We start from the raw sequence: 26,072 nt of genomic DNA on the forward strand, positions 1-26,072 counted from the left end.
AATTATTCAGCCAATCAAAGTTGTGCTGATTAGGTTTCAGATGTTTGATTTCCTGATAGGTAGAAGCTCAGAAGTTCTTGCTTGGCATGATTTGTCAGTCTGAGCACCTTCAAGACCTGGTGCCAGGAAAATACATTTTATTTATGTTTGATCAGGCAGATTCTCTCTCTTTCTCTCTCTCTCTGTTTCCGTTTGCCTTGGTTTGTTGCTACAGTTATTATTCCCAAGGAGACAACATCTCATTTTGGTAGAAACAGCAGCTTTAGTGTTTTGTTTTGTTTAAGGTCTGACTGCGCAAAGGACTGGTGATAAAATCTGTGTGGGAATGGCAGGATAACATGGGCCCTACAATGAAGTAATTGGGCTCTTGGATTTGAAGAGCCCTGTGTATTTCTTTTGGGCTTGAAAGCAGCAGTGGGATAACTAAATTTCACATGTGTCATGGTCCTAGGGATACAGAGACTGCTTTCCAGACTGAGACATAGAAAGGTGTTGCAGTGACCGCTACTGACCACAGCATAGGCTAACTCTAGTGGTATGTGGCAGGAGTGGGGTGCAGCCGGAGGCACGGAGCTTTGAAGCTGCTCCTCTGAAGCCTCAGCTCTACCCTTGGGAGCGAAGGCTCCAGATGCTGTAGCAGCCAGCAGCCCCCGACGAAAGGAGAGATAAAAAGTAGCAGGGAGGCTTGCCACTGGACACAATCCAAGATTCCTTGAAGGGGATCCACGGTGAACAAGCAACAATTGCCACGTGACCATACCTTATAAAGGGGGTGTTGAACAGGGGGAGTAACTCGACCAGGGACCAATCGGAGGATTAGGAGGGAGGGATTCTGGAGGGGAGGACTCACATCTGGTCCAATGGTCTTGGTGGGTGGAGGGAGAGGGGTCACATGCCCCAATGGGGCGTCGAGGTTTAGGGGATTTCCTAGGGGGGAGGTATCCGAGGGGGCAGGGTCTCAGGGGATTGACGGGGACCATATAAGGGTAATTAGGGAGGGCTTGGGTGACAGACGGAGAACAATCCAGAACTCCGGGAGGGGTTTGGGCGATTGGCAGGGAAGGAGCCAGAACGAAGGGAGGGGATAACCATATTTGGGAGCACCGGGGGAGTGGCTTGAATCTGGGGCAAACCAACTGGGAGTAGGAGTGTGGAAGGTAGGGATGAGCCATTGGGGTACAAAGAACATACAAAAATACAATAAAACATTGCACCACCCCAGAAAGCGTCTGTTTTTTCTGTGGCAAACTCTTCATCTAGAGCTTGCTAGGACTGTAGTTATCCTCATTTGGTAGGCATTGAAGAAATGTCACCCAGCTGACATTGTTTTCAGAGTAAGCACAACAATTTTATTCTATGCAAAAAATTTATAGAATGGATTTTAAAATTGCGTAGGAAGGACATTTATCTTTTAAAGCACATATGTTTTACAAACACTGATCATTATCACCAGTCCTTACTTGAAGGACTTATTCCCATAGATGAGTGTGACCTAAATTTGATGGATATCACTTGGCACTGTCTTGTTTTAAGAATACAGCACATCCAGATTTTTCTAAGTGTATAAACTTTTCCAGGAAACATTTTTGTACCTAAAAACTGTGAGAAGGGTAGATAAAATTAATCCTTTGACTCTATCAACATTTTGTGCATGGCTGTTGATAGAAAATAAAATAAATAAGGGCACCAAGGAGTAAATGCTATCCTGTTAAATTGTGTGGATCTCTCTGAAGAGACTATATACCTTCCACATTTTTTGTTTCTGGAAGAACCATTGCTTTCTGCTGTGGAAAAGCTTGTTAAAGAAAATAAGCCTATAAGATAAACTTTACTTAGAAAATGCATCGCTGAATTTACTAATCCTGGTTTTTCTCCAATGACCACATCTGGTTAGACTTCAATTTATTGAGTTTGGATCAAAAGGAGCCACGTGCCTATCTTAACCAAGTAATGATTTCTTTCACACCAGCTCCTGTAGTTTTTGGATACTACACAGAATTCATTGAAGAGCTATATGTGCCCAAGAAACTCTTTAATTATTGTGACATTTCTAGCTAATTTTGGGAATGCAAAGGTAAAAACTGTTCTTCTGGAAAATTCCTGGGAAATTGGATTTTTATAGGCAAGAGAAACATTTAAACATGTTTGAAAATACCAACAACTTAAAGCAAAACAGCTGGTTAACAAACAAGGCTACTAGTTTTCCATGTGATATAAGCAGCCATTTTTCACCGTTGGAAGAATAGCAGGTAATCTTGTAAGGGTGAATGCAAGTAGTGGAGGAAGATAATCCCTGTGCTTTTCTGGAAAAGATGGTATGATCCACAAGACTACATGACATTAGAAACATCAAGGAGAGCCCTTCCTCTGAAGAAGTGGAAATGGGGTCATGATCACTGCTATCCTTAAGTGACAGCTATTAAAACAAACCCCCTGAAAAACAAACAAACAAAAAAACCCTCCACAAACTCCAACCGGAGTTCTCCTTAATTGCATATATTTGTGATGGAATGGGTGATAAAAATATGTGGGCTTAAAATATACAAATATTTCACTTATGCTTCCCTTTTTCCTTTTATTTACTGAATGTCTGATGAATTCTCCTACATGGCAAATTGAGTTGTTTGTATGCATTCTGTTTATTATTCTTTATTTGTGTCACTGGTCACAAAGGGGTTTATGTGGCATAAGGATGTCAATTCTGGACTGCCTATAATGAAGGATAGAGAAACTGTTTGGAATTGTGTGTGACCTCATGTGCTAACTTTACAAACTCTGCTAGGTACACAAGGTCTCCAGTCCAAATGGAACATGGCAGAACTTTGTGGGTTAAGTTAGTTAAATGAAAGCCTGTTCCAGGCTTTGCTGGATGATACTGTCTTATCAACATGTAATTCTAATGTGCTGGAGGAACAAAATGGAAGGACTACGAAAAGCCATTGAAAAAATAGATCTCTACAAGCTGCCTGCAATTTTTAATAGATTTGAGCTCAAGAAATCCCAGCAAAACTGAGCACTAAAAGAGTTGCAGTCTGCAAATAAACTGGCATTTAATTGTTTTGCAATTGATAAGTGTCCATGTTTTGAGCATGACTCATTTCCTATTTGTGATTCCCTTTCAGGACAGTAGCTACTTTTCTTATTGCTGCTACTGAATTTGACTATTAAAGTCTGTATTTCCTCTTACCAGTGTGACTAAGTGGATCTCAGAAGGTTTATAGGACACGTGTAGCTGGGAGCTTCATCTTGTACAGGGCAGGCTATCAAATTACAGCTCAAGTTGCTAGAATTGTGGTAGTTGATGAGAAAACATGGTTTTGTGGTTGAGAACAGAGAATGAAATGGAAACATTTTGGGACTTCAAAACACGTTGCTTTTGGTTTTGTAGTGGGCATACAGTTGTAAAGGAGTGATATAGTTTTATGACTCTTCTATACTTTGTTTTAAAATTGCCTATTTTTACTGGAACCTTTTTGATGATTATTAGTTAAGAAACTTTCTTTAGTATACATAGGTAGTAAGCTGTATTGTTTTAATTGAAACAACTTTTGAAGGTTTGACTGATACATTCAGTAGAAAATGGCTGTTAGCTGAGAAGTTCAGGAACACCCCTGGCTTTCTCATGTGAATGCGTAGCTGATCCCTTGTGTCTCTCAGGAGGTGCTTCACTGCTGGACCACTCTTCTTCTTCCAGCCCTCTGGGGATGATGGTGTTGCCATTAAAGATCTTCTCTCCTTCAATGGTGAAAAAACTATTAAGAGCAGATGAGTACCTTGTGTGACAACTGTCAGTCAGTTTTGCTGGAGTACAAGGAATCAAAGTTTAAATCTGATTAAATCTGATTAGCTTTTTTTGCTTTCTTTTGTAAAAGGATTTTTTTTTTTTTTTTTTGTATAAGAAATATTGGGAAAATAGAATGCGGTACTAAGAGGAAAAGAAGCAGAGTTTGCAGAACGGTAGAGAATTAGGAAAGACTAAGAAAACAAATGGGTTTTGAGGCTTTAGAAATGTCTCCTTAACGTCTGAGCCTGCAGCTGAAATGTAGAATTTTTTCATGGAAACTGCACTCATTTGATGGTGCTCAGAAGAGTGGGGCAATGGGCTTAAGAGGTGCTGTGATCAAGGCAGTGACTCTGAGGAAATACTGTTTCCCTTTTCTGCTAACTGCCCTGGTTGTTTCCTGGTTATGCAGGCTCTCCTAATATTTAGAATACATTTATCAGTGTATAGGATGAGAATGTTATAGAGACACCAAAACACATTGTGCCTGCAGATTTATGCAGGATCAAAACACATCTTCCTTGATTTACCACAAAGGTGTAATGGTGATCATGTTGAAAGGTCTTTGAAGAATTCCTTCATTTATTAAAGAAGCACTGTCTGGCTTCTTACCCACTGTAGGCCAGCCAGCTGGGCTGCCTGTTGCTACCAGTCACTGTTGTCTGTGTGCAGAGTGGATGTTCTGATAGCTGCAAACACCATCAGCAGTGCTGACACATGGTTAAACAGCATTTATATTTTCCAGAGATTTTTTTCTTGGTGAGGCTATGGTTCTTTTAAGCAGTTTCATGTAAGTCATAATATTAATTCTTAATGGATCCAGAAAGTGCTTATGGGAAAAATGCTTATGGGAAAGATGGGGCTGAGAAGTAACAGGCTTTGCATAAGGGTGTGTAAGTGAGGAGCTAGTGTTTGTACAGACAGGTTTAGAAAAAAACACTGACTTTTCAACAGAAATTGCACAACTGTGCTTTATTCGTTGCTGAGTTCTGTAGCCAAAACTTTGCATTTTTATAGGTATGTCTCTGTTCTTTGTCTGCCATGCATCACCGTTGCTTTTAAAGATACTGTGGGCTGCTGATCTCACACAAACTTGGTCTCTAGTGCTCACCTATTTCAGTCAAGGTCTGTGGTCATGTTTGTTTCTCCCTCTATAACTGTTTGATCTCATCTGAGGGGGTTGCATGTATTAAAGTATTTTCTTTTTGATTCATAATACTCTAGCTTTTTTCTAGAGATTGGGTAGCAAAGCATTTGGTGTCAGTCACGTGAGATGTAGAGATGGTGTCACCTTGATGAGATGCTTTCTTCTGAGAGTTGTCTACCTGTGAATTAATATCTCTATGTAAAGGTTTGGCTGGTAGTATTACAGGATAGAGATAACACTTTAAGCAGAGACTGCTCTCCCAGCAGCAACAGCTATGAAAACTTGTTCATAATTATCTAGAATTTCACAGGGTTTGGACCACTTGGCAGGCAAATGGAATGCTGAACTGTTCCAGCCTGTAGAAGAAAGTTTATCATCACTGCAAGACTAAAGCTGCTGTGTAGTTTTACCAGGAATGATGACTGCAGTGAGATTCAGTGCTAAGACCAAGAGCAGAGTTGATGTCTTTGGGTTTGTTCCTTTTCCTTATTTTACATAACTTTATTTTACCCTTTTGTGGAGCCAACTGGAGAAACTGTTAGGTCCAGCCAGATGCAGTCGTAACATGTGTGCAGCCTTAAAAGGCTGTGGGATAGGTGGGGTGATCATGAAGCACAGACAGGGGTTTATTTACAAGAAGCATGCTTTCCAGAACAGTTCTGTTTTCCAAAACAGTGCAAAGTCCACTCATAATCTATTAGGACAGACTGCCTTCCCTCCGGCAGAGCAAAATAAATGTGTGTTAATAAATAAATACAAATAAAAGTAAGTAAGCAGTGTTTTCTGTTGCCTTTTTCTGTAATCAATCATATCATATCTTTTTGGATAAATTTTGTCTGGCACTGAGTAGAGCTGATGTCTCACCTTGAAAAATAAGCCAGGGAGAAGAGAAGCTGCATTTTTTCCTGCACAGCTCATATGGACAAGGGAAGAACAGTGGTCAGCTGCATAACTCTTTTCATCACCCCTTAAGTAAAGGGATTTAGACGTACCAGAAGCAGGATTAGGAGTCAGTGACATCTCTGAGCTGAGCATTAACTATATCAAGATTTAAATACTGTTGATGACCATGGAGTTATCTTTGGCTTTTTCAAAGACTTTTGTAAGGTTCACCAAGAACAAGGAAGATTATCTTTCAGGGGTCATCTTATAGTCCAGTTCAAAACTGTCCTGCACAATATGACCAAAATCAAGCTGCCAAATATGCCTCCTTTCAGGGGGGGACCCATGCTACAAGTAGTTAAGTGCTGTGAGGTCTGTAAGGACTGGTAGTGCAGCTAAGTGGGAGAGCAAGTTGTATCAGATACTGTACTGTTAACTGTTTGGGAGCTTTTTACTGGACAGTGTAGCTAGAGAGCTGTGTGGTAGCCCAGAGGTGCTTGTGTCCTGAGGCCACTGTGAGGTTTTCAGCTGTGAGCTGAAGGCAGTGGTTTTGCCCAGAAGTCCTCCTCTGCCCATCCTCACAGGTTTTTAAAGAAATTACTTATTTTTTTCCCTCTTCTCACATTGTTAGGTGATATAATTGGGTGAGCGACTATCTCCTTCTTAATAGTTGAAGAGTGTCTTCGAATTTTTTCTGCTCTGTACAGAGCTTATCCATCATAAAATCTACAAAAAAAAATCCCATTTAAAGTCTTAACAAGATAATTGATTTTATTGAAGTTCACTGTTGCTCTTTGACTTTTGACATTATGTATGAAAAAGCCAAAGACGTTGTTTATGGCCCAGGCAGAAACTTGGTTCCTGTGGTGAAGTAGCTGTCAAAGTGCCTGGCTAATCATATTTAAGAATCCAAGTAGAGATTCTGTAGCCCCCAAATGAAATAAATGGCATTTTTAATGAGGCTCGGTTAGTAGACTTACAGCACAGTAGCTGATTAAATTCTGCTTAGCCTCCCTTTTTTAAACTGTAGTGTACCCTCCTAAACCCTAAAATGATGCAAATCTTTAATCTTGAGCCCTTTGATGAACTCCTCCCTGTAATGTGTTCTGTAATGGCAAAGAAATATGATTTATTTTTCAAGTAGAGTATCTCAAAAAAGCATATTTCTCAAGTTTTGGTAGATTTGAGAATTACTTTTACTGCATGCAGACTTAATGAAGCATGACACTTCAGTGCTGCTTTTAGATATTCAGTTGCAGGCATATGCCTGGCTTTGCCATCTGCCCACTGATGTATTTCTGTCTGATACTGTAGTTTCTCAAAAAGAGATTTCATTTGCAGATAAAAGCTTTTGGAGACTCAGGAGAGGCAGATTTAGACCTGGACAGAGTATGGCACTTTCAGGGAAGAGGTTGATCAAAGGGCTGGAGCACCTCTTTTACAAAGACAGGCTGAAAGGTTTGGGGTTGTTCAGCCTGGAGAAGAGATGGCTCTGGGGAGACCTCATTGCAGCCTTCCAGGACTTGAAGGGGGCTTATAAAAAAGAGGGAGTGACTTTTTTAAAACTAATAGACAGTAGGTTTAGATTAGAGGTTAGGAAGATCTTTATTCAGAGTGGTGATGCACTGAAACAGGTTGGCCAGAGAAGTTGTGGATGCCCTGTCCCTGGAAATGTTTAAGGCCAGGCTGGATGGGGCCCTGAGCAATCTGGTCTAGTGAAAGGTGTTCCTGCCTGCGGGGTATGTGGGGCTGGAATTAGATGATCTTTAAGGTCCCTTCCATCCCAAACCTTTCCATGATTCTTTGATTACCAGAGTCCACTGTTTTGAGAGGCAGTCTGTGGGATTTTTATCTGAAAGAAGTAATTGCATTTCCCAGTGATGGCACTTTAGAAACTGAATGGCCAATCAGAGGTAAAGCTAGCTTTGTACTAGGAAGCAAATAAGGAAAGTAATGATGGATAGGAATATTTTTGCTTTCTCTGGCACTCCTGGTTAACCAAAGAGTTTTTTTTCTCAGGTGGAAAGAAGCAGCAGAGAAGGCAACACTACTGTTTCTGAAACTTTCTAACGTGTTTTTTGTAGAGTTATATAAACTAAATACATGATGGCAAATTTTGCTGTGAAAGTTTATTACTGCTTCTTTGGGATAAATTTACATTTAAGAGGAATACACTTAATGCTAGAGCATTGCTGCAGAAAACTGCAGTAGAGAAGAGCTTTTTGTCTTAGTGTTTTTCCTGTTTAGAACACATGGAGGAATATCAGAATGTGTGCTAATCTCAAACACACACGTGCACACAGTCACCTTATCCTGTCCAAACTGGGGAGTGCCTGAAATTATTACCCTTTCACTTTGCTACCCTTAGGAAGGAATGACCAGGGCACTTCACTGAAAGCAAATTCCAATAGAAAACTCTCAAGGCTAAAGAGAAAACAATTACTTTTGCTGGCTGTGGCTGCTGGGTGTGTTCCAAACCTAGAGCCTCCTCTTAGTCAGAACAGAGTCTCCTGGGAAACTCTTACATGTGCTGTGTTTAGTTTGGGTGGCAACACATAATGCTAATCCAGTGCCCTAGTTCATAGCAAAAGTGCCTGCCAATATGTTTGAAGAAATGTGGGAATAATAGGTTGCAGCATAGAGCTTCTTTGGCACAAAATTCCTTTTCTCCCTTTCTCTCATAAGGAGATACTCACTACATAACTTCAGGTGTGGAACTGAATTAATCTTGAGCTCATAAGGTCCAGAAGTTGAGGAAAGGTACATACTCTATCATGTTATCTTCATCCGCACATACCCACCAGCACGTACATAAGCAACAGGGTAGTTACAGTTGGTATGGTTGTGCTGGTGATCGGAAGTTAAATCCCTGGTCATAGACTTCCAGTTTGTTGCATATTTTTATTTGTCAATTCATCTTATAGAGCTCTGTGACCTTTCCTGGAATCCTAGTTACTTTAGGGAATGTTTGGTATTTTGTAGTGTCCTCCATTAGCTGTTCTCCAGAGATTTGAAATGAATATTTATCCAGGAATTCAAATTATTTTCCCCTTGCCCACAATATCTTTGACCTGATGGCATATGCTTAAGCTTGTTTCCTGACTTTGTACTAGATGTTCTTATAGATTGGATGCATTAGGGAAATTAGATTATGATTTTGCAATGGCCTTTTCTCCCATCAAATGTTTATGTCACCAAGTGACCACTCTGCTTGCTTTCAGTGGTCACTTTTGCTTGGAAAAAAATTGTCATATTTGAAAAAAGCATACTTGTGAAAGCTATCCTCAAAGCAGTGAATTTTAGGAATTCAAAGCTATCCTCAAAGCCAAATTTTAGGAATACATGCAATCTTGATTTGAGGGTTTATTTCATCCACTGGTATCCTCTGACAGGCTCAGTGTAATATGCCATTTGTTTTCACCTTCTGTTAACATTTGTATTGCTGCATATGAATTCCACAGCTTCAAAAGGAAAATCTTCAGAAGGAGTTATTGTAAAAGCTGTGTAGAACATATTTAACCAATTGGTTCTTAAGCAAAAGCTCAGTGTTCCTGCATGAGAGAGATTTCTCTGTTCAAATTCCACTAAGAACATCATGTAGCAACTTCAGAGTTGCAAAGAAAGTTTCACCAGAGGATCTTTTAGTCTGTCTTTATTGTAAAGTAATTGACCACATTTTCTGCCTAAGTTGCATATGTTGGTGTTTGTGATTTCTCATATGTAGCACGGGAAGTTTCTTGTAAAAAAGTCTTCCTTGAAAGTATTTGTGAACATTTATCTCCTTTGTGAAAAACTGAAAAATACTTAATAATGAATGGTTTTTGCATGCTGTTTATGCAAGTTGGTTTATTTCCATCTTGTTGTTCTAGTTATTTTTAATCTCCATTTATGAATGGGTTTTAAGGCCCTGAATATGTTTTACTCTGTATTATCTGAATGTGCTTAATACCATAAAGGTAGGATTGGGTGATAGTCTGACTGTAACAACAAAATGCAACAAAAAAGGGAGAGAAAGGGAGAGAATCTTTTTTTTTTTTTTTTTTTTCTCTTCCTGGCCTGGGAGAAGGCCCAGATCTGGTGTTAAATTCTAGACTGAAATGTGAGAAGTTAGTGGTAAGTCTAAGGGAATCTAATGTGAGAGTAAAGTAAATTTACACTTCCTTCTTAGATGACAGAGTAGTTGAAAATACAACTGGTTAAACTTGTCACTTGGTAACTTTCATCCTATTAGCAGACTTAGAGCTGCTCATTTGGCAAGATTGACTAAAAGGGAGCAGACATTAATAACTTTAGTGAGAAGAAAAGAGTAAAAATAGAAACAACTAACAAAGAGTGTAAGTTTAAACAGGTTGTCTTAAATTTATACCTTCTTTTATGTGTTTTTGACCTGCTAGGATCTAGATAGTAGCAAGTGAAATGTACCATTAGCCATAAAAAGCAGGTTTAGTAAAGACAAAGTGTACAGGGACAATGATCTGATGAAAAGGCTTTAAAATTCCTTTCTTGTGAGAGACTAAGCTCTATCACTTGGCATGCAAATCTGGCTTGTGTGCTCTTACTCAATGAGCTGGAAAGGATGCCAAAATTGAAAAGCCAGAAACTTTGTAATGTTAAGGAAAGTTTCCTCTCTGACCATCTAGGAGCTACTGGCAGTTACATTCCCACCACTCCAGACTTTTGCTGCTGCTGCAACCAAAGCCCCTTCACAGTGGGGTGGCCCTGCTTGACTCCCCACACACACCACTCTCAAGCAATCAGACAGGTTTCCCTCACGGTCTCGACGGAAGGTTTCCCATAGCTGAGTCTCAGACGTCTGGTTCTTTAGGTAATTTAATCATGGTGCAACATGATAACAGCTCAAGCTGGGTGCCTTGGGCAGGAGGGAGGGGGGGACCCTGAACAAAGGAATTGCTGGGGTTTTGTACCATTACAGTCTGTATACCAGTTTGTCATGTGCTTTTCACATCCCTTACGCTTGCCTTTTGGTGCAATAGTGATATTTGGTCTGAGGCCTTGTTGTTGTTCGTTGGGTTCTACATATGCCCCTCCATGGCCAGCACAGCAGTCCCTGTGCCCTTTGTTAGGCAAAGGGTCCTAACAAAGGGCCGCTGCCAGTTCATGGCCTCTTGGCTGGGACTTCAGCCATTTCCCCCCACCCAGGACACAACTGAGCTACCTGCACTAGATGTACTCCTTAACAGGAAGATACCCTGAATGTTTTTAGGAAGTGTTGAGGTTTTCAGTCTTCATGTAAAAAAATGTGCCAAGTGTTCCTGCAAGTGCAGAAGCAGCAGCAGATTTGGGGTGGAATGACCTGGAAGCTTTGATTCTTGCTCTATGAGTTCTGCAATGTCTTCTAGGTACAAAGTTCAAAGTGAAAAATTGTAAAGAGGAACCCTTTTTTTTATTGTTTACTCATAAAGATTTTCTTCAGAGAAAACTGAAGAACTGAGTGGTTACATGCAACTGTAATAGCTATTAACTACTTTTAAATCATTAAGTGGATCACTGAGTGTTTTGAAATCATTCTGTCAGGTATATGCCACCAGGAAAAACCATTGCTATGTGCCCTAGTAAAGGATAAACTCTGACAAATTAATACAGTAACAAACCCAATTTTTTAATGAGAAAATATTACCCCTGCGGAAGAGAGTAAGTTAAATTCCCATTTGGGGTGCATGACCCCTCATGACAGAAGCAGCTTGCCCAGGAAAGGCTGCTGATTTGCCCCGCTCCATTAGCTCTGCAATTTACTGTGAAGGGAAGACTTGAGCCCTCTAACTGTAGTTGACAGCCCACAAACTCCCTGTGACTTGGACATGTCAGTGGGCACCAACCCATCCAGTGTCTAATTGCAGGAAGGCAGCTGGAGAAAGTGGTTTCCATTTTCTTGTGGTGCCTGTGTGATTGTTTCCGTGAAAGCTGCCCCTGTTTGCTCTCAAATTGCAGCAGCAAAAATCATAAGTTGACTTAAAGAAGCTGAGCCCTGGAGCACAGCCAGGTTTGAGAGCCTGATCTGCAGTCTGTTCTGTGACAACATAAAACCTGCAACCCAGCCCTGGCAGTAGCAATCAACGGCAAAAACTAATGCAGGCTTCAGTAAGGGATGAGGATCTTGTCTGGGGACCCTACTCACTTGAGAAAGCATTTTCAAAGCCTTTCCTGAATCCACTAAGTATTTCTGGCATGGGGGAATGGATGAGTGTTTAAGGCAATTAGGATGGTGCTTCTACCTCTTGTATTTTCATTCCTGCTAAATGCACTGGGGCAGGGTGTGCTGTTTGTATCTCTGCTTGACCCATACATATACAGTCAATTCTGCAAAATGCCTCCCTGAAATAGAGATACTGTATGCAAGTGTGCTATGACACTGGTTTTAATTTGTACCTTCCAAGAACTTGGACAAATGCCAGAGTTTATTTTTAATATTTTTATATTTCATAAAGGCAACATAAATATTTGTGATGGCTCTTTTTTCTTTCCTTATTGTTTTGAGAGCAGTCTTAATTTTGCCCTGCATTGTTGCTGTTGGTCTTTTTTGACTTTCTCTCTCTCTCTCTCTCTCTCTCCTTCTCCTTCTTTCATAACAAAATGGTCTAATGTCCTGTGTTGGTTGAAGGCTGTTAGGTTCAACACAAAGATGAACAGGGAGCAAGCAGAATATCTTTACAGGGCTTCTATGTTCCCCTTCTGCCTACCAAGAGGGCTACCTGAAAATCTAATGTTTCTGACTTCATAATCTGTATGTATCTTATTTTGGTGTTAGTGCTGTCTTTTTTGTCTTTAAAGGAATACTCCTGAGTGTGACTCTGGAAAGCTGCATGGTAGACAGCTAGTTTAACGCTCAATACTTATGTATTATTACTGTTAGTCACTTCTAAGCATGTACCTTACTCCTGTCCCTAATTCTTTTTTGCAGCAATACTTGTATTGTCAGCCTTGAAAATCCTGCTAAGGCAATAAAAGTAAAAGGCTACTTAATAAGGTTCTGTAGGTCTCCTATTATTGCTTTTCTGACTATCAGTAGTGTTTGGGAGCCACTGCTCCCACATATGCCAGAGACACAGAAACCACCATGATTCATCTTTGACTTCATCCAAGAAGTCAGTGGGATTATTGAAGTGCAACAACTCATCTGCTTTTCATGTTGATATTTTCTAAGACCTAACTGTCTCTTTAATGAGTGATTGCATCAGTCCAGGATTTTGGATTGTGAGCTGTTGTGATCAGGGACCACCTCTGGTACAGTCGTGTGTAAACCACAGCAGTGCTCGTGGCTTATAAACAGCTAGGGGGACAGTCACCATGATGGATGAGGAAATTGTAAGGTTTGGATGTTTGAAGGGTTGTTTTCTTAAAACAGACATTCCCAGTATAATCTGAAAGAGTATAAAAGGTGTCTAAATCTTTTTAGAAAGCGAAGTTTAGACTGGACATCCTAGGAGAGGTTTTCCTCTCTTGTACTTCTGAGTTCTGGCTTGCCTGCAGACGCATTGTAGGAGCATTTCTGAAAATGTATGCAGGTACTGTTGTCCTACTAGTTCTAGTCAGAACCAAGAAAAAAAAAGTCAGAAATAATTCATATCTTATTAAGAAAAAGAAAAATCCAAAGCTTGAAAAGGCTTATGTAAATGTGTATATGCTATATTTGATAATAGCTGCAGTCTCTGCCATCTGAGCAATGCAGAGTTCTGAGGTGGCTGAGAAGCAGGAAATGAAATAAGTAGGTGTGAAGAAGAAATGAAGACCATCAGTTGTGTGTATATATATGTATCATATGCTTCTGATGTCAAGTTGCAAGGACTGTTTAAATAAATTTAGGATCTGATGATGTGTTTTTAAGTGTCATATTTCTCTCATCTTCCTTTATTTTCCTTTCCGGCTTGATTTTTTTCCTACTTAGAGATGTGTTAAATGTGTGTTAGAGGAAAATAAAGTCAAACAGATGTTTATGCTTTGTGATGTATTTTGCAAAGGACAAAACATGAAAGAATGATACCTGGGAGTCTTCACAACAAAATAGATATTGTTTAGCATATTGGTTTTTCTGCTACTAAATTACTTCTTGTTCTGGTGCACTCCTTCCTCCAGTGCCAGGCTGGATAACAGGTGTAGGCCGTGAGACAAGTGTTGTGTAGCAGTTTGCCAACAGCTCAGCACTAAAATGAGCTTGATTTATGATCCTTGGAGAGGTTAGCTTAGTTTGCTATGATCTGGCAAGCATACTGACAAATTTACACTCTACCTAGGAGGTCATTGGTCTATGCTGGACCTTCAGCTGCCTCTAGGCTTTGGCAGATGAATTACCATACCTCTTTTGCAAAACACTTTTCTTTTAAAACCTTTTTGTCTGTATCTACAGGTTGCAATGTTTTAAGTGACTGTGCTAATTTTCCTCATAGTTACTTAGTTGGTAATAACATAGTTAAGGAGCAATATGATCAGGTTTTGCTCGTTTGTGTACCACTTGCAATTTTTAACAGATGGAATATTCTTATTCAGTTTTGTCCTCACCATTGATCTGTTCTCCACCCCCAGAAAAGTTTTTCCTTTTGAGGTGTTGTAGGAACTTAACTTTTGTGGATGCATATTACTGAATGTGTCTATGCAATACAGGACTACATCAAGCTGTGGGCTGCAAATAATTATTTTATGTAGACAGTAAACAGAAATGATGGAAGTCTTCACTGGTAAGACTGATGCACTGGACAGATGGATAAAACTAATTAAAAATATGCAAGTTATTTTCATTCCTGTGGGAAAGGACCTTTGGTCATAAAGTGTCTGTACAAACAAATCTCTATTTTTACTTTAGTATTATTTCCACTAATTTACTAATACTTTGACTAATATTTACAACTTTCTAGTATGCACTTTCACCTTATCCTTCATTTCAAACAAACCACAGATTTCTAAGTAATGAGTGGGAATGAACTCCAGTCACTTGTATAACTAAGCCTTCTACTGTTCTCTTTTTCTCTTACTTTGGAGCAGATTTGTTCATATGAAGAGAGAGGGAATGGTGCTGGGGTTCATGTTATTTTTCTATGTATATTAATGTATATGTGTATTTATGGTGTAACGCCTATTTAAATAAATCACCCCAAATCAAAATTTCTTTGAAAAACAAAGCCTGTTTAGAAGGAATTTTATAAGACATCTTCTCTAGGAAAGGAGAAACAGTACTGGTATATTATAGTGGCATCCAAAAATGCCTAACAAGACACGAACTTTTACTCTGCTAGTCATGAACAAAAGGACATTTAGGAACAGGCCTTTACCCTTTGCATGTGATAATCTGTCCAAAATGCTCTTGCTCTGCTTGCTTGAGAATTGTTGCTGGATAATCCAAGGAAGGAGAAGTCACTGAAGGAAATGAGAGATGCCTGCAGCTCTTGCATATAGCTTTCCTACTTATCCCAAATAGATCCCTTTCAAGCCTAGTTTTTATCAACACAATTGCAAGGGGTAAAGGGATTCTTACTTATCCATGATTTTTACTAGTGTCGTGGTTTGACACTGGCCAAACACCAGGAACCCACAACAGCCGCTCACCCACCCTCCCCTGCTACAGCTGAGCAGAGGAGAGAAAAATTTAATGAAGGTTTCATGAGTTAAGGACAGGGAGAAAACACTCCAAGGGCAAAACAGGCTCAACTTACAGGTACAAAGTGAATTATTACTAACAAAATCAGAAAAGGATAATGAGAAGTGAAAGAAACCCTTAAAAACACCTTTTCTTTCCCCAACCCCTCCCTCCTTCCCACCAACAGCACAGGGAGACAGGGCATGGGGGGTTTGGTCAGTTCATCACCCGAGGTTTTCTTCTGCTTGGCACAGGGAAGGAAGTCGTTCCCCTGCTATGCCATGGGGTCCCTTCCCACAGGAGACAGTTCTCTGTGAACTTCTCCAATGTGGTTCCAATCTCACAAGCAGCAGTCCTCCCAAAACTGCTATGATGTGGGTCAGTCTTCCACGGGGTGCAGTCCTCCAAGGACAGGCTTCTTCAGCCTGGAAGCAGGGGCCCCCTCTCTCCCCTGGGTCTTCCACTGGATCACAGCCTCTTCCAGGCATCCACTCACTCCAACATGAGCACCTCCCCCACGGGCTGTGGGTGGATCTCTGCATCCCCCATGGACCTCCATGGGCTGATGAGAGGAACCTGTTTCAGCATGGTCATCACCATAGCCTGCAGAGGAATCTTGGCTCCAGTGCCTGGAGCTCCTCCTGCCCCTCCTTCTCCACTGACCTTGGTGTCTCCATGGTTTTTTCCCTCACATGTTCTTACCTCTTCTCTGGCTAGAAAAATCTGTGCCCCACTTTGTTTTGATTTTCTTCTTAAATATGTTATCACAGAGGCGTTACCATCATCTTTAATTGGCCCAGACTTGGCCAGCAGCATGTCCATCTTCAGAGCCATCAGGGACTGGCTCTGCCAGACATGATGGAAGCTCCCAGCAGCTTCTCACAGAAGCCACCTCTGTGGCCCCCCTGCTACCAAAAGGGGCTGAGCAAAACCAGCACAATCAGTCAGTGGCTGTGTACTGTGGCACTAAGCCAAACCCCCAGAAGTGTTTACCACCATATAAAAGAAGAATATACCAGGCCCTTTCTTACGCAGGTGAGCAAGAATGTGAGTAGGGCACTGGGAGTCAGCACTGCCCTTCAGCTAAAGGGCAGCTGCAGTGTTTACCACACCACCCCTGCAGCTAGATAATACAGGTGGATGGATTTTATGAGTTGGGTCTATACTACAGGTAACTGAAACTTTGTTATCTTCTCTATGTTTTTAGTTGTGACTTTTATAAATGGTGTATTGGTGTTTTAATGTTGTATTTGCAAATGGATCTTTTCAGTTGACAGCCCTCAGGTTTTTGTCAAGCAGGTAAAATATTCCATTTTAGCCTACAAAAAAATGTTTTTTCTTTCCATGTAATCTCTTTCCCAAATAGTGCGAAGACTAAGCTATGGTGCTGAGCATATTTCATTCCAGCTCGGTTATTAAAGTTTCTTACCTCATAGTACTTTTGGCCTTGGAAGAAGCTAATGATTCTACTTTCAGGGGAACATAGCATGACTTAAGACATTTTCTGGGGAGCATGTCTGGAATAAGATGCCAACACTGGTCATCTGAGAGAAAAAGTGACAGCTGTACTGTTAATAGGCTGATATGCATAATGGGTGATACTTATCTTGCCACCCATCTGTTACTGCTCACTTTTGGTTGCCCTTGCAATTAGTGGCAAGAAATAAACAGTTTTAGGGCATCATTCACTTGGGCCACTCCATATGTGTGTTTTAGGGCAAGACAAGTAAGACTCCGTTGACTAAGTCTCTACTGGCTCGCAAAAAAAGCCAAAAGCTTTTTATTTAATGTTGACATCTAATACAAATATGTCAACATTTAGCCAAATGAATCCCACTCAATCCAGTCCAGTGTTATCTAATATTATCTACAAGTTAAGAAGGAAAAATGCCCAGTTGGTAATGATGCTCTGATCTGTTTCAAATATTCTGTTTATTAAGTGAACCAGATTGAATTTTAGCCAAAGGACTGGAATAGAGAAGTGGTACAGTCAAAACCCCATTTTTCACTCTATCCCCACCCCTTGCAGTCAAATAATAAGAAAAAAAAATAATTCTTTTCAGCTATGAATTTGAACTCAGCTTGGGGACATATACAAGGTCTAATTGAGTGAAAAGAAATTAAAGCTAGCAGAGTGTAGTTTTGTTACCAGATGATAAATTGTCTATACCTGGTGAGTTAACACAATGCTTATTCTTCAAAAACCACTGGCCTGTGGAACTATGCAATGTCCATGGTGTAAGAAAGAGAACTGAAAGTTCACCAGCCCCAGTGCCCTGGTAACTTAGTAGGTTGGCTGTAACGTTGGGGTCCCTGATCACTAGGGACCATCAAAGAGACCCTCAGGAGAGAAGAACTCATGCAATAAAGGGGAAGGAAAATATGTTAATGATTTTGGAGAAATTATTATCATATATATGTTTATTCTGGGACATCGATGAATATGTATGTAAAATACAGTATATAAACAGAAATTTTCCTGTAACCAGCATGCACGGCTTTAGGAGGCGCTATCCCCTTGTGCATCCGGCCAAATAAAGAATGCCTTCTTCTTAATGCTACATTGGTACTAAGGAGTTTCTTGTTTTACCAAATTTTTTGGTAACAACTCTGTCCTGTTCCTGTTTTTTCTGTCTGCTAGTCATGGGATAAAATATGTAGGAGTCTTTTATGCATCTACATCCTAATTTTCTTCAGCTTTACTGAAATGTGATATGATGGATATCCATAATCATAAAACTTGTGTTCCTGTATTACAGCTGGGTATTCCACTCTGCTTTTTAAATGGCAACCAATGCATGTGAGAGGTCATCATAGCCTTTTCTGTTGAGAGTTGTAGTAGCAGTTGGATCACAGCCCCAGCAAACAACTCAACAGCTGTGAAAGATATTAGTTAAATGGTTAAAATATTTTATATTACTTTCACTGAAGAGCTTGGTGGTAGTATTATTATGGTCTACTTCTTTTTCATGTTTGAAATGCCCATAAAATTTACCTTGTGTTTGGATCCTGTCATATTTTAGACCTTATCTTTTGAAAATTGAGTGGGCATAGGGGTAAAATCTGCTTTGTTGGAAATGATATGTACATTCAACAGTAGAACTCTCTTACCATTTTTGTTATTGTTTAACAATTTGGAGAACAGTCTGTGGAGTGTAAAAGGCAGATGGCATGGCATGGGAATGCTAGCGCAAGGGGATATCTGAGGTTTGTGTTTGAACTCTATCAGGATCAAGTGCCACCACCTTTTTCTTCTTAGCAGTGACCACAGCTGAATGAAACACCTTGGTTTTGTTGAATTGTTGTCACCTATTTTGTTGAGCTGAAAGAAGTGACTGTTGAAACATCTGCATAAAAGTAAAGCAATATTGATGGTACACGTGAAGGCTTGTCTCTTAAAAGCTTCTGTGGGGAGGTTGATTCAAAGTGTCAGTGGAAAGAATTGTGCTAATCTGAAATGGCTTTTGCTGAGTACTGTGACAAATTGGTTGTACTTGGTGGTGGAGAGGAAGGCATCATGGACAGTAAGGAAAACTCATTGCTGCTCCATAGCAAACAACATTTTTGCTGCAGCACATATACTTCAGTCTCAGTTTTGTTGTCCCAGAAGTGAAGGACCAGGTTGCCTTTGCCATGGGAAGAGGACAGAAGAGTGCTGGAGAATTTTTGTCTTGCTGTCAACGGGCGAGCAAAATAATAAATAAGCTGCAGCAGTGACTTCTGGTGTAGGCAAATTTGTTGCTACAGAGCTGCAGCAGCCTGGATTTCAGTGATCAGGAGCACAAAGAGGGACCAATTTGTTGCCTTAGTGGTTACCAATTTGCCAGCACCATCTTTGCCCACCATCTTTGAAGATCCACACACTTGCAGCACTGCATGGCTTGTGCACTCTCAAGCTCCTCTCCTCTTCCCAGGAGAGAGCATCCTCTACTCTTGGGACCCATGTCAGAGGGGTCATGCAGTGCCCATGTATCATGGACCTGGCATTTCAGGCACAGAGTAGCAGATGTGAAAATGACTACTGGAAAGGTAAGCCTTGGCCTAATTCCAGGGTTTCAACTCACACCTTGGAGATGTTTTTGGTGTTTTTTTCCCCTTTGTGAGACGTACCCATGCACATATTTTGTTACATTGGGCTACAGTGGATGTTTAGTATTGTTTTGAAAGTTCTGGGTCAATAGTCATACCTGGTAGCCATGTTGTATGGATTTATTTTTACCAGGATTTCCAGTGCTTTTCTTGGCTGATGTGATTCACAGCCCTAAAAATTTATCCTTCTCTGGCAAAGTTTGTGTACCTAAGGATTATTGGCAAGGTTGAAAGTTCTCGCATATATTAAAGTACTTTACCAAGTAGTGCAGAAAATTTGTAAGAATTACATGAAGTTAGGTGTGAACCAACACTTCCCCTAGCATAGACAATTGAGACAGGACTACTTTCTCTCTGTCCCAGAGCCAGACCCATAGTGCCCTCTTCAGCAGTGAAGCCTTGACCAGCCCTTCAGGTAGAGGACTGTATTAACCAGGTTTTAGAATAAAAATGTGGACTCAAAGAGAGATTCATTACACACTGAAGTGCAGATTGGCTTACAATAGATAGCATATGTTGCTTTAATATCTAACAGAATCTCAACATTTAATTCAAGTGTCTTTGTTTCAGGTTACTGCCTTGCATCTTGTGGGAGGTAGGTCTACCTGAGCTGTCTGTAGTGTTGCCCTGTTCCTTTTCTTGAGTGGTACCCAACAGTATAGATTAAATTATTCCTCTAAAGTAGTTACTATCCTAACTTTATCAAAATTAGACTATATGTGTCCCAACTATCTTTTCCATTTTTATGTGTTTCTGAATTTCATCATGATCTTTTCTAGTTTGGGCTAAACTTAATAATTGACATAATTTGCCACTTTGGTGCCTTGCTCATTTTACTCAGTCATTTAAAATTGTATTAAATGGTGGTCTTCACTCTTTGAATGCCGGACTGCACTCAATCTCTTGCAATGTCTCTAGTGTTAATGGTTTAAGACAATAAAAATTCTGATGTGAATCATCTAGGGAAGGAGAATGTTCATGTGAAAGACAATGACTAGAGTGTGACCTTGAGGTTCATAGAAATTAAAACTTTTAGAAATAGTATCCTATCACTACAATACTGCCCTCATTAACCTCCCCACCCTGAAAAAACCCACTACCTGCCACCCCTCTTACCCCCAAAACCTGAAAGGAAGCCAATAAAAACACAAGAGATGCAGGTAAATGCTTAGGTTTTAAATTTAATTTTTAATTTTTTTTTTTTTTTTACACAAAGAAGTTACCTTCTTACCAGGAAATGGTGAATTAATCACATTTTCTCCTCTTAAATAGTTTCTATGCTTTATAAATTATTTTGGAAGCACTGAAATCTCATCACTGAACTTTTAAAGATAGGAAGTTACTTCTTGTCTCCATACAATTAGGTAAATTCAGGTCTGGTCTGATTCTTTGCCTGGTCTTCCTCAGTATAAAAAGAGACTCCAAAGTGTTCAGTGGTTTCTTCATGGGCCCACCATGAAACACAGTAGTCTTCCAAGCATCCCCTGTTTAACAAATGCAATGCTAAACATGCCTGAGTAGTTACCATCTCCAGGAAAGAAATCCCGACGTTTGATCTCCAAGGCAACCATACTGTTTGAACTGAAGGGATCACTTTATTAGCTGCTACCATTAGCAGTCACCATCTCCTTTGTGAAGCAGCAAGCAACTAGCCAGTGTATGGCAGGCACTCCTGACCACCCAGTTTGTTGTTTAAATAATCCAGAGAGTTGAAAAAAACCTGAAAAAAACCCTTACACCACCACCACCAAACTTGGCACGTCCTAGAGAGCTTTGCTTGAAACTTGTTATTTCGCTAAGAGGAAAAATGTTGTATGTTTGAAGCTCTGGACTGGGAGTTCAAAAATCTGAGTTGGATTCTCAGCTGTAAAGTAGTAATCTGGTGTGAAGCTGGGAAGGCACTTAACAATTTTTTTGTGGTTTCTGATCTTTGTGTTGCCCTCCTGACTTGCCTTTGAGTTGTCATGCCTGTTTGCTCCACAGTCTCTTTGCAGGACATTCAGGATTTAGGGTAATCGTTTGTTTTATGTATTTTTGTATTACTGTAACACCAATCCTCTGAATCTGGCTCAAGAGTTTAGAGTGGTTCTGCCACAAATTCATTTTCTTTTTTTTTTTTTTTCCTTTTTCCCCTTGAATGCTTTTTTTCTCTCTCTTTGTGTGTTTGGGCAAAAGCAGATATTGCCAAATTTCTACTCCATATGCTGTGGTGTGGAAAGCTTGGGTGCAAATGTACAGATTGGTTACTCACAACTGCTAATGATGTAAGAGACAGACCACTCCAGAATCAAAGCCCAATGCACTTCATCACAGGAACATTTTTAAGTTGGAAGCATTGATTTGCTTTCACATTTGAGTTCGCTTTAAAATTCTTCTCATCTTCCACACATTTCATGTACGTATGCTTATCTTCCAGCTGGGCTACATCAGCCTCATTCTGTAAATTTATTTTTCACAATGCTCTCAGTCATGTTCTTCATTTGGCGGCTTCTGTTAGACTCTTCTACTCAGATCTATTTTAGTACTTCATACAGCCACAGCTTAAACCTTGTAAGCCCCATTACAAACATCTATCAATGTAGATTTTTTTTGGGAAAAAAAGCAGGATTAGCTGTTATTTGGCCTGTTGATAGCAAAGAATTGAACTGAGGGCTCCAAACTCTTAACACCTCAAGCTGTGACCTTGCTATATCTCATAATAAAAACAAGGCCTAGCAAGCTGGGAAAGTTTGAAGACCAAAAAGGTGTAGCAAAATGGGGCTTTGGGTTTTGGCCTTCCTTCCTCCAACTTAGCAATAAACCAGTTGCATAGCATGATGCTGCTCTGCTATTGTAGGGGCTTTTATTTCAAATGGACTGAAAAACTTTAGGCTTAGGCTATCCTTTATGACTTAAGGCAGTTAACTGTTGTGAAGTGAGGGCTGCATTGCTGTAGTCTAGCAGTGTTGCTAAATGAGACCGATGGCTCCAGGAGGCAGCTGTCTTAGGTCTTGGTGACCAGAGAAAGTGTGAATGAGAAACACCTAAGCATCCAGTAATGAGTCTCAGATGAAATGTTGACCTTGGGATATCTCAAACCTTCTCAAAAGATAGCAGCATGACAGATATTGGTGCAGCCAATATTTCATTTGCTTTGTCTTGCCTCCAGCAGCTGGTGCTAGCTTAGCTTCAGAGAACAACCAAAGGAGGCAGAGATGAGGCTTTGGTTAAAAGACTAGCTGGGGAAGCATGTGTCTCACAGCTTTTTCTCTGAATGACTCTGGGTAACCTGAGGGTGTGTTTTGGGAAAATCTTAACTGAGTATGGCAGAATTACCAGTACTGCTGGTTAAATTTGAGTTCCTTTTGGATGCCAAAAATGTACCTGGGTTCAAAACTGATCACAGGAATCCGTGGCATAATACTTCAAAGATAAATGCAGAGATACAGCCCTGGACTCAGAGAGCCTTTCCATATTGCTGGAAGCTGGGACAGTGTGAGAGGGATATCACTGTGTAACCCTTTGCTTAGGATTTGTCATTGGCTGTGGTTAGGAATGGACACAGACTGAGACAGCTCCCTGTTCTTAACCACTATTCTTACCCCATATTCTCACCCTCCCAACTGTTTTAAGTTAATTGTTGTTTAAACACCAAGGTCATGGAGATCCTTAAAGAGGATTTTAATGAATTTAACATGTCTGTTGGTGCTTCAGTTGGCTAACAGACATTTTTCATTAACTGGTTGCATTCAATGTATTTTACAGTGACAGGTAGAAAGATACAGAAGAGCTGTGCCTGTAGGCACATTGCAGGCAGGATAACCTGCAAGTGAGTAGACTGTGGCATTAGAAGGGACAGGGTCTGAGCTAGGAGGAGAGACTGAGTCTGTACTATAACCTGAGAAACAAGATGTTTTAGAACTCAGAAACGTAATTGTCAGTGGGATGTCAGACTCTTAAGAAGAGTGAGTTAAAGCCAGAATGCTCTTGGAAAGGGCACTTCCTCTTACTGTAGGTCATCTCTCCCAGTTTTCCAAAACGTCTCATTTCATAAAAAGAACACAGTGGCAAGCAGCTCTGCAGTGTTCATTTGCAGGTGTGTATTTTCCTCCTCCACAAGGGAGGAGGAAAAGGTTCTAAATTGACCATACCGTTATTAAACAATCATATTTTTTATCACAATTTGCTTTCAAGAAACCAGCTCTTTGCGCTGCTTCCTGTTTCCATAATCAGCTGGAAGTGTTCTTATCAACCAAGCAGGAAGCAAGTATTTAATTTAGTTGCAAGTGACATGAAAATGAAGCTGTCTTGAAACTCTTCTTCTGCCACCTCTTGGAAAAGAAAGAGAATGTTAAACAAATTATCATTGCAATGTCCCAGGATTAATGTCTTGGCAACTGTCAAAATAATGAAAAATATGTAAGCTGTACTCTAGTTTTAGTTTTAAAAATAGTGGTTGTGGTTATTTTTGTGTCCGGTCAACAGGTTCCTTGACGAGCCAAACAAATTATTTTCTGTTATTGGATCTATAAACAGTCTTGTGATTTAATAAAAGTGGCACAGAAGTGTTGCAAAGAGAAGCTGGAACAGCTTTGAAAACCTTTTTTGGGTTACTATGTTGATTTTTTTAAATAAGGGGAAAACCTGAACTCCAGAAGGAATGACTGGGCTGGGGAAGATTGTTTTCAGATGATATCATTAATCTCTGGCAGATGTGTTGTGTGGTGTGTTGTATGATGGGTCAGGTGTCTGAGAAGTGCTCTAGAAATTATGATTTTATATGGGATAGCAAAGAGCAGCTACAGCTTATGGCTATATTCAGCTGATTCTCAGAACAGAAAGAAACACAGCGACAGTGACACCTGGCAGTGCTCAAACCTCTGAGGGTGTTTGGTTCCCTCTCAGATAATGCTTAGATTATTAATGTTCTCCTTTCCTGGGTTACACAGAAACACTCATGAGAGTATCTTAGGGATTCAGATTACTTTTATTGTTTTCACCTGTGGAACCCCAAAAGCTTTTGTGCAGGTTCATTGGCTTGTAGGGCTCGCAATCCCACTCATATGAAATTTTGTAAGTCTACCTTGACATAAGTAAAAGGGGACATTTCCTTTCAACTCAGGGACAAGTGTGCCTGACAGCAGATGAAGAGCATTAGTTTCATTCTGCTTGAGTCAGTTTGAGGAGTGGGAGTTCATAAGCAAAGAGGAGTGATGAATCTTACAGGGATTATTTCAAGAAGTACAGTGCTGGAGGGGAGGAAGATTGTGAGGTCTTAATAGTTTTGCATCTTGGAGTCATCATTGTTGTATCCTTCCATGTTCCTGGAACTGCACATTCCAAAAAAAAAAGAGGCGTTCTTGACCCATTGATGGTCCAATTCTGAGTGCTGCATAGGGTTTTACTCCCATTGGGACTGTAGCTGTATATGAAGTATATATATGGGCTGAAACAAGGGGCTGCTCTGAAAAGAATCCGCTAACATTTAGCTGGAAGAGCAATGGCTGGGAGCAGAAAAGATGCCAGAACATGGCAGAGAGGAGGACTTGCTGTGTTTGTACAGCCCATGAGGACTGATTCAGGAGCAGAGAGGAAGCAGACTATGGCTTTAATGAAAACGTTGGTGTTCTGATTCATTTGCAAAATAATACTTAGAGCATGATGTCATTTCCTTATCTCATTACCATTAGTTAATTAGAGGCTATGTGAATGCTAAATGAGTTTTGGCTTAGCCCTACACTGTAAAAAGTGGGAGGTAAAGGAGAAAGAAAACTAAAAGGGGTGTCAATGGCTGGATTAAACAGAAGCATTTTTGACAAAACTGCCCATGAACAAAAAAATCCACCAAAGCAACTCAGTCATTTTCAAGTTAAATATTTCATTCTGGTGAAAACAGTGCTTGTTTTACAAAAGAGAAGTAGTAGAAACAAAGACTTCAAAAGCACTTACAAATCCAGTGAAAAAAGAGGTATGTGGTGGGCTGGTGGTAACAACTGCTAACCAGGACAGTGAGTAGTTTCATATTAATCCTGGATATGAAAGGAATATTAGCTTCCCTCTGCACGAGTAGAGGAAGAAGTCTAGGTTAAAATCCAGAAGATTCACAGATAGCAAAACCATGACAGAAAAATCTCAGTTAATTCTTTTAATTGAAATTTCTTCTCCAAATGTTTAGAAGGCTTCTTACATGGTGGGAGACAGATCAGGTGAGTTGTCTCCAGGCAAAATGGCAGCAAAGAGCTTTTGTGACCACCTGATGCAATGAATAATTGTGTATGCATTTTTCAGAACCAGATGGTTTTCACCCAAAAGTTGTGAGGTAACCCGAATAGTAAATAGTGAACTAACAACTCCAGTTCATAAGCTGCTTGCTATTTGGTACCAAAGCAATGGCAAATGTGATACAAGTGTAACAGAGTTCATTGAGTCGAAATACTGTTTGTCTTCCTTACATACCAAAGAAACTGATAGTGTAGAAAGAATAGAATTATTATGTCCATAAATCATATGATAGAATGAGGGAAAATCAGTGTGATTTTCTTAAGGGAAAATCTCTTTTTCACAAGTCTATTTTTATTCACTAGAAAGAGTTGATGAAGATACTATTG

The 26,072-nt window shown here is 40.2% G+C and overlaps 1 protein-coding gene across 1 annotated transcript in view; it reads left to right on the plus strand.

The window, feature by feature from the left end:
* The window catches only part of ITGA9 (integrin subunit alpha 9), a gene marked incomplete at both ends in the record, with an annotated part of 234,473 nt that overhangs the window by 49,836 nt on the left and 158,565 nt on the right, over positions 1 to 26,072 (plus strand). The window lies entirely within an intron of this gene.

This window comes from Coloeus monedula (assembly GCF_965178545.1).
Source record: "Coloeus monedula genome assembly, chromosome: 1".
NCBI classification, from domain to species: domain Eukaryota; kingdom Metazoa; phylum Chordata; class Aves; order Passeriformes; family Corvidae; genus Coloeus; species Coloeus monedula.